We start from the raw sequence: 10,276 nt of genomic DNA on the forward strand, positions 1-10,276 counted from the left end.
AATTTTGGGAGGACTACGAAGGATACACACGACCCATCCTTTAAATCCGGGGAAAAGGGGGACGCATTTGTGTACCTCATTTGGAAGAGGCTTTTTTGTTTTTCTTCTTTAATGATGCAAAAACTAGAATTAATATACAACAACATGGGTGCTGCAACATTCAGTTGGAGCAGGTGGTTACAAGAAATGAGCTTTCAAAAAAAAGGGAAGACAAAATAAAAGGGTTAATTTGGGCTTACTAACTAAATCATATTCTTCAGTTGTGTTGAACGATTTCACTGCATTTATTATTTTCATAAACTTAAAGGCTTTAAAGTATAAAATAAAATTGTTACGAAAGCCACCTTTGTATGTTTTGATCTGTGCATTTAAAATTTACAAAGGGTGAATATAACATTCACCAGAAATTCATCTTTGCTATTGTGCATAATGAATCTATAAACAATATCCCTTTTAGTGAAATCTTCTAAATGAGAGAACTTTGGGTGAAGCCAGTCATGTACATCAGTACAACAGTAAGTTATTCTACTGTATGTTAAAGCCAGCTAATAAAGTTTAGTTGATTGGGATGTGTTTTGTATTTGTTGTAAAGTAATGGGTTCATACATATATTTATTGTGAAACAAATTACAGTCAATCTAATTGAAAAACAAGATTGAAATGAGGAAAAACTATTAAAACGCACATTGGTTCATTAAAAAAGGCGGCGTATTTGTATTTTTAGTAGCCGTGATTAAGTTGTTTACTTAACAAGATTTGATTTTATTATATTACATTTTCAACCAGTGTATTCAATCAATTCAATCAAATTTGGCACTTCTTACTTAAATAAGACATTTGGCTTCAATACAAAGAAAATAAATCGAGCTGAGGTAATCTGAATAAATTTAACCAACAAATGCCAAGTGTGCTCATTTGACGTGATAAAGAGGGGATTATTGTACTTGATTTAATTACGTAGAAATGTGTTGCATGATTAAATTGTGTTCAACCAAAATGTTATTTTTTGTGTATGAAGAAATGGATCATTCAACATATCCATTAAATGTTTATATAAATTGGAAACTGGCGAGACCATCACTTCCTGGAGATTTATTTAGAGACAAACCCTCTACTGCTTCGTTCAACGCATTGAGAATGATATCAGCATCCCTTGACTGTGTAAACTCATCATCTATATGAGGAATAAGATGTCTGATATTATTAAAGAAGAAGCTAATGTCATCACTACCGAAGCTTGAAGAAGATAAGGTATTGTAAAAGGAAACTAGCTTTTTGGCTTCTCTTCCTCTAACCATTTAGCGCTCGACAAGGAAGGATATACAGGGGTGGCAAGTGCCACCCTAAAGTAATCTCTTGCTACCCCTAGTGCCACCATTTTAAAATGTACAATTGATATTTGCATTTCAAGTTATGAAAACAATTCTCTGAACAGGTTTGTGGTTTTTACAGTAAGAAGTATAACTTTTTCCCTTGTCGGTTTTTATGTTTTTGTATGATTTCAGATCAACTGTGTTAATACAGTATGTCAGTGAAAAAAATAACTGTAAATTCAGACATGCAACAATGTGCTGAAAGAATGATACCAAACAAGGCAAGGCCAAAAAATGGCTGACTTTTGTTTTAATCAACTACAGTTGAATTTCCAATACCCTTATTATTAAAAGAGATACAGCACTGTCAGATAAAATTAATCACAGATGATGACAGTAGCCAGTAATCTAATCTTGATTTTTCTGCAATGTTAGGTTTAGACCAAGAATATCGCTTTGTGTCTGGAAATGTAAGTCTTCAGGGGTCTGATAAACTGTGAGTGCCATCAGGGCTGGACTGGGACAAAAAATCGGCCCGGGCATTTTGACTAGAGACCGGCCCACCAGGTATTATAGGAAAAGCCATAAAGCCTTTGAATGAAAACAGTGATGTACACTGTCTTGTTGGTATATGTATGATTTCTATACATTTTACGTCAGATAAAAACTTTGTTTGTAAGGTTCAGATAATTATTTAATAATTATTTAATAAAAGCTAGACATTTTCAGGTGAGAATAAGAAAGAAAAGTATTTCTTTGTGTCCCCCTTTCCCTGTTAATGCCCTACCTGGCCCCCTGGCAAAACTTTGCTAGACCCGCCCCTGCACAGTTACAGCTGTCAGCTACTTAGAAAAGGATCCTGGTTTTATTTGTCTCTCAGAAACAGTTCATAACTTCCCTTCAACTCATCCATGTCACCTGGAGGCGGCACGCTGCGGCAGCGGAAATCATATGTTTTCTCGATTCCCGATAACATAACTGTTCATATTCATCCTTCTGAAATAAGTGTTTTTCTGGTTCAAAGTGATCTTGTATTGTTATTAAGGTCATCTTAGCTTATGAAAATTTTACGTCGCAGCTGTACGAGCTAGCTACGTGTTTTGTAAGCTGCTGTGCTCTTCACAAATAAAGCTGGAAGCAGCTCAGACTGTTAGAACTAGCACTGAGGCCTGTTACATTTGTACAGTGTTAGAGCAATGGCTGCAACCTACAGCCTTTTAAACTAGCGATTACAATGCTGACAGTAAACTCGTCAGTCCAGATGTTACCACATTACTTTGTGATACTTAGAGTTAAAACAACTGAGACAGGCTGATTAAAATAACAGCTGTCAGTTCTCTCATTCCTTATATGAAGACTGGAGATCGCACTACTGATTTCAGTTCATTTAATACAGGGAGTGCAGAATTATTAGGCAAGTTGTATTTTTGAGGAATAATTTTATTATTGAACAATAACCATGTTCTCAATGAACCCAAAAAACTCATTAATATCAAAGCTGAATGTTTTCGGAAGTAGTTTTTAGTTTGTTTCTAGTTTTAGCTATTTTAGGAGGATATCTGTGTGTGCAGGTGACTATTACTGTGCATAATTATTAGGCAACTTAACAAAAAACAAATATCTACCCATTTCAATTATTTATTTTTACCAGTGAAACCAATATAACATCTCCACATTCACAAATATACATTTCTGACATTCAAAAATAAAACAAAAACAAATCAGCGACCAATATAGCCACCTTTCTTTGCAAGGACACTCAAAAGCCTGCCATCCATGGATTCTGTCAGTGTTTTGATCTGTTCACCATCAACATTGCGTGCAGCAGCAACCACAGCCTCCCAGACACTGTTCAGAGAGGTGTACTGTTTTCAAAGAGTTCTCCAAATGTGGCAACAAATGCGTCCTCCTTTTCCCCAGATTTGAAGGATGGGTCGGGTGTATCTTTTGTGGCCCACCATATCCCAGGATTCATTGCCGGTCATACTGGAGAATTTTTCTCATAACAATTGCGGATGAAGCAGGAGTTAATGCGGGAGATGAATACACTTTTAAATGTAAGTATATGAAAATCTGGTGGTACAAAAGTTACATTTTTGTAGCGGTTGTGTTGTTAGGCTTTGGGCATTTGCTTATGGTTATTTTTTTAATTAAAATAATCTTCATAAAAAATTGCCCGTAACCTATCTTGTATGGTGGGTCCCGCAGTTTTTCATGTATTGCCGCTTACATACAGCTAATTTTGATTTTTTCAAATGAACCTTTTTTGTGATTTGTTTTAGGGAACAAAGACCAAACGGTTCAGTTTATTAAAATGAGAGGAGAAAATGAACACCTCTTCACTGGATTGAAGAATTCAGCCACTGTGGCATGGAGGTACAAGAATAAATCAGTTTACACATCATATTAACATGAGTATGGTTTTATTAACCCTCATGCTCAACAGAACCTGTGATATCCAGACGGTATATCTCTTGTGTTCTGTGCTGTGAAAACTTTTGGATTTAGGAATTAATATAGTTGCCATGGTTTTCTCTCTTCTCTTATTTTTTGTGTGTGATCAGGAGAGCTCTGGAGAAGATCGGCCTGCAGAGGACCCTTGGAGGTCAAAAAGAAATGGGATAACTTAAAAAAAATACAAAGTATGTATGTGTGTTATCAAGAAGATAATTCTTAAGAACACAAGTTAATAAATGTACAATTACTAAGAGTTGTTGTGTTGTTTTTATTTGTCTACTGTCATTTTTTATTTCCCTCTGCCTTTAGGATTACAAGTATCCAGGGTCAGGAGAGGGACTCAGTGAGAAGCCCACTGCTGCTACTTGGCCCTGGTTTGCCTCATGGGTGAGGCGATAGGACAGGAGGCCTAATCGAAGGCCTTCTGTCCTAATTTCCTCTCTCCCTGAGGACACTCCAGGGCCAAGCGCAGCAGTGGGTGACCAAAACGAAAGCAGTGAGGAAGGGTGTCAGCCACACACAACAGGGAAAAGAGGAAAAGAGATCGGGAGGATGAACTGCTAGACCTCATCAGAGGACACGAAGTAGCAAAGAGAGGCCGAGGAGAGCAGGGAAAGGATGGACAGACTGTTTTCAATTCTTGAAAGATTAGTTCCAAAATGAGTTATGCATTAAGAAATTTATTTTGATATATTTGTTACATTGTTATATGTGTTGGATTAGTTTAAAAGTTTTTTTGTTATGCATAAATTGATTCAAACAAACAGTAATTGTCACTGAATTCATTTTCTTTACAGGTATTCTTAACATTTTTAACATATTTAACATTTTAACATGTATGGCCAGTGGCGGTCCTAGCCTATTTGGCGCCCTGGGCGAACACTCCCTCTGGCGCGCCCCCCCCCACACACACACACACACACATATGAAGACAGAGAAAATATAGTATGCAAACGGCTACTAAACAGACATCATAATTCGTCATACAATGAGAACAGGACAAATCAACAATTGACAGTGACTAATTACTATTATATTAATATTATATTATTGTATATATTGTTTGGAGTTTAGTCTGTTACTGTAACTATTTTTACCATTTCTTCTTGGAGGAACTGTAACCCACATAATTAAGAAAGTATTCTGATTCTTAATGTTTTAGGATACATGACCTGCCATTATCCAATGACACATCTGCTTACCTGTATCTTTTTTGCTCGTTTCTCCTTGTAGGAGCCATAATTAAATGTATTGAATTTTAATGATCACTGGGTTTTCATTTGTTTGGTTGCTATGGTGATGTGTAACGGGAGTCACGTGGGTGGTAGCGGTGACATTAAGAGGGCGTTGTCAGTCTGTCTTTCACTGGTTTGATTTTGACAGAGCAGGGCTGGGTAGCTGTATTTTTGTTGACCGCAACACAACGAGTTTCCCCTTGTTGCATTACAGCCTGTGATGTTTTAAGAGTTTGAATCATGAGCCGATCACATTGCTCTGTAAACTTTTCAAGCACTTTAATAAACAAGCAAGCAATTCCACCTCTCGCATTATTGTGTAAAGTTGACAGCGCGTCAGGCAAATAGGCAGGCTCAGTCCCCGGCCTCTAGCGACTGTGGAAGTCGCTACACTCCTCTTCATTTCTTTTTTAAACTTTAAAAACGGGTTGTGTGTGAGACTTTAAATCAACAAAATATAAAATATACATTTTAAATTGTTATTGATCCCTTTACTCCTGGTCCTAAAGTGTATATTTATTTTTTACTCTTAAATATTTATTGTTCGTTTACTTGCACTGCTGTAACTGGAGCCTCGTCGTCTCGTCTCTCTCTATACTGGACTGTATGTAGCGGAGATGACAATAAAGTTTACTTTGACTTCAGCAGCGAGCAGGCCGAGGGCTCTCGCGCTCACTTTTCGTGTATTGATTGATTGATTGATTGATTATGCTTTTATTCATCCCGAGGAAATATAGAAAACATCGGTGCAAATTATAAGTCTGTATCATAATGTCTGGTGTTTTCGTGTTGTTGCTTTGTTTTTATTTTGTTTTATTTTGCGAGTTGGTTATTAGATGCTGCTCCAGCCAGCCAGAGAACCCCCCGCCGCCCCGCCCTCTCCTCCCTGTGCCGCAAGCAGCAGGCGTACCCCGCAAACGGAGGGCGCCCTTACTCCCAGCAAATGGGCGATAGAAAACCGATCGGTGCCTATGCCATCCCCAATATGCGCTGGCATGATGTCGGGGCAGCATGAGTACGAGCAATTTTTTATTTTTTTTTGCCGATGCCCGTGATGCCGCCCCCCACCACGATGCCGCCCCGGGCAACCGCCCGTGTCGCCCGTATCTAAAACCGCTACTGTGTATGGCACTAGCGACAGAAAAAACATGGAAGTAGGCTGCTTACTTCCGGCCTACCTGGCCTTCAAAGGACCCGCCCAATGTGGACCGGTTAGGTCGGGTCCTACCCCTGAATTTGGACACAGCCAACACACAGCAAAGAAAGAGCGCGACATGACAACAAGCTTGGGAAGACTGAGGACTAAAATACGCAGGCAGGAAAACAAGACGATGGGCAGTGTTGGGGAGTAACGGAATACATGTTCCGGCGTTTACGTATTTAAAATACCAAAAATGAGTTACTGCAGTGGTTCCCAAACTTTTTTTTGCCAGGCCCCCCTTTTTTTTTTACAAGAAAAATGTTCGCGCCCCCCCCACCACCACCAACACATCCTCCAAACACATACACCCATATTTTGTTTACAAACTCCATTGCGGTTTATTTCACACCTCAAACATTTAGTAAACAATTAAGCAAATACAAGTAAACGGCAATAAATTACAGGTAGTAATAAAATATACTACTAACTCTTTTACGCTATGTCCACACCTACACGGGTATTTTTGAAAACTCAGCTGTTTCTATGCGTTTGGGCTTTTCGTCAACACGTAAACGGCGTTGCGATTCACCGAAAACGGAGATTATTTAAAACTCCTTTTTGCGTTTATGTGTGGACGAGGAATACAGAGTTAAATCACGCAACGTCAAAGGTATGTGCCTCTTTTCACGTCACGCTGTGTGCCACGTTATTGTTTACATGAGATGAATTGCAGAATGGCAGATAGAGACAAAATACTGTTAATCTGACTATCTTCAGGTTTTACACGCTTACATACACACGCAGTTACTGTCCCTCCATTTAGAAAGGCAGAGGCGTCACGGTGTGATTATTTTACGTGTAGTTGTTTTTTTTTCCTGTGTAATAATATTCAACATTGCTATCAATACATTTTTCAAAAAATGCCTCTCTGTGCAAAATGGGTTCAAAAACAAAAACAGCTGTGGGATACTGTTTGTCCGTGATTTGAACCGGGGGAACAAATTACGGCAGGATCAGCCTGATATTATTTGTATCCCACTGTAACTTTACTGCATAAAGAGCTAACATGTCCAAAATGTCAGGAGTAGTTAGTTATTACAAGAAGTGTTTGTGAACTAAAAATCAAGAGTGTGGGATACTGTTTGTCTGTGATTTGAAGAGCCCAGCGCTGCTCCCGAAGCAGGGGAGACCTACCTTGGTACTTGTGCAGGTGAAGCCAAAGGGAAGATATGCTTCACCATATTTTCTAGTCTTTGGCTTGGAAGGAAGTTGGTTTGGAAACATATTTGGCGATGCTTCATCCCCTGCTTTACGTTTATGTGGGAGCCCTGTCAAAAACCTGTCCACAGTGTCCAAGCGCTCTTTTTTTTTTTTCTTTTCATACCGCGCCCCCCCTGCAATGGCTCTGCGCCCCCCCTAGGGGGCGGGCCCCACACTTTGGGAACCTCTGAGTTACTGTATTCCGTTACACAGCGGTCTTTCCTGTTTCATATGTTAGGTTGTGCCCTCTCTACTTTTGGTAATTCCATGCCGGTGGAAACCCAATCAAATCACGCATTAAGAGGCTCTAATGCCTGTGTCTCAATCTCGCGGCCCTTGTCACCTCTACCTGCGGCCTGCATAATGACGTGAAGAAATATTTTTTAAAATCATCATTAAAAAAATGATTTAATATGAAGTGAATAGACAGTGTTACAGGCATAGCCCTAAAGAATGTAGCCTCATGGGCAGTGTAGTCCGTGCTGCAGGGAGAATGGACTGCCATACCCATACCCCTGTGAGGAAGACGAAATGAGAAAAAGGCGAGTCATAAAGTACAAGTTGTCACCGAGCAGAAACGGGAGATGGAAGCATGTAAATATAATAATAACCACTGCAGCCAAAAAGAGTGCCTGACGAGCCCAGTTGTAAGTAAGCTATTAAGACTCAACTGTACACTGTGTTCGTGTTTTCCTCTGAAACAATAAGTTCCGTTGGAGCAGCCTTTCAACGCCTCTCTCTGTCTCTCGCTAGCAAAGTTGACCCAGACAACAAAGTAAAGCTAGTTGTCGGCTACGAGCCTAACATGAACCCGACGTATTAGCCAGAGGTCCCTTTACTATGGTTCAGAGTCGCAGACCTGTTTTATATACACGCGGAATAGTTTTCTATACGAGATCGCTGCAAAAAGTGCAGCCTTACCTAATGTCCACCCTACTGTTACTCATTTTATATTAAGATTTAAAAATCTAGTTGGTATTGGTATGGCGAGTAACCATTAGTAATAGTAATAAATCACACAGCAATAGTACATTCATGTAGTTGTAAAAAGCGTGGCAACATATTAAGTAATCCAAAGTATTCAGAATACCTTACTCTCATTGAGTAACATAACGGAATATGTTACAAAATACATTTTGTGGCATGTATTCTGTAATCTGTAGTGGAATACATTTTAAAAGTAACCTTCCCAACACTGACGATGGGGAACAGGTGGAAACACAGCTGGGGCAAATCAGACATAATGAGACAAGGGGAAAGCAAAACTAGACACACTGCACACAGGACAGGGACTATCAAAATAAAACAGGAAGCATGACTTTCTTAAAGACGCAGACTAGACACTGAGACGTGGAACGCAGGGAAGATGTATTGATTGACTGATTGATTGACTGAGCACTTGCAATGTTACACATACATGTTACCTGCAGTAAAATAGGACTCCTTTCGACCATACATATTTTGCACAAACATCATATTGGGAAGACAGATCAGAGAGAGGTAGGATGGTTCAAACACCAGAACCAAGACAAGTTCACAACACACGGAGACAAAAGGAAAACAAGAATACGGAGCTTGTTTCGACAGCCTCCCTGGCTGCCACTCGAGCTGCCGTGCTCGAATGGCTTAGTAGGCTGTGCTCCCCTGGTGTATTGCCTGCGTTTTGGGATCTTTCGTGCCATTCGGACTTCGCTGTGTATGATATGTCAGCCAGCGAGTGAGAGTTCTCCAACCTATTTTAGCCGGGTTTCTGTCTGGTGTATTGCCCGTGGTTTATGCGACCAGCGCTCCCTCTCATTGCTCGGTGGCTACATTGCCTAATGTTCTAGCGCTCCACACAGCATCAAAGAGAGCAAACACATGAAAGCTGAGAAGCCATACACACTGTAGGAATAAACAGTGAAGGGGAAATTTAAGTGGCGGCTCGTGCTTGGGCCCAGAGCATGCTTTATTGGCCAGAGAAGCCCCTGCATGTTTATCTTGCCAGCACAGGTTCGGGTTTTTGCCTCTAAGTGTGGCTAATTCCTCGCACCTAGCCTCACTCATGAAGGAGCACGCCATAGCTACTGGCTGCTCCTTAGCCTCATTTTGGGTGGCACGCCGCCACCTCTGGCTGTCGCAGTCCCGACTCCGGTCGGGTGACCGGGACTGCCTGATGTGGCTGCTGATTGACCCTACAGCCACCTCGCCATGCAGCTCAGGAGATTTCAAGGGGCCTGCTCAGGCGTAAGGCCAGAGTGGGGGGACCCAGAGCTTCTGGGCCTCAACCTGCCCCTGGGACTCCAACTTGGGGCCCAGGAGATCTTCGGCCCCAGCTTGAGGCCTTTTGCAGGTGGCCATACATTGGGGAGGCAGGGAGGACCTGGAGCCAAGACTCAGCTGTCCTCCACCTGGCTACCTCCATCTTGACATCCTTTGAGTCAGGTCTAGTGGCGAGCTGCTGCTGCAGGCTATGTTCCCCTGCCGTATTGCCCACGGTTCACTGGTTTATACGCCAGCTGGGCCTCGCTACATCTGACACCTCAGCCGGCAGTAGAGAGTTCTCCTGTCTGTAGCTCTGGCTCTCTATCCTAGTGAGGCAGGCAAGATGGCGCCAGCAATATGCTCGGCGACACGTCTGTCGACATTGTCTGTCAACTCTGCTAGCTTTGCTTTGGCTTTCGCTAACATTATCCTTTTCTATATTATACCAAAATGCCCTTGGTCTACGTGTGTACAATCACCAGCTACTTTTAGAAATCAAAGCATCGTATGATCTGGCTCTTAAACAAACAGCGACAGGGGATGATTATGGACCTCCTTCACCACTTTTTGAGCCCTGTAATCCAGCGTATCTGTGCCGGCACTCCAACACCACTTCCTGGAAGAAG

The sequence above is a fragment of the Oreochromis aureus genome, linkage group 19, assembly GCF_013358895.1.
Source record: "Oreochromis aureus strain Israel breed Guangdong linkage group 19, ZZ_aureus, whole genome shotgun sequence".
Lineage (NCBI taxonomy): Eukaryota > Metazoa > Chordata > Actinopteri > Cichliformes > Cichlidae > Oreochromis > Oreochromis aureus.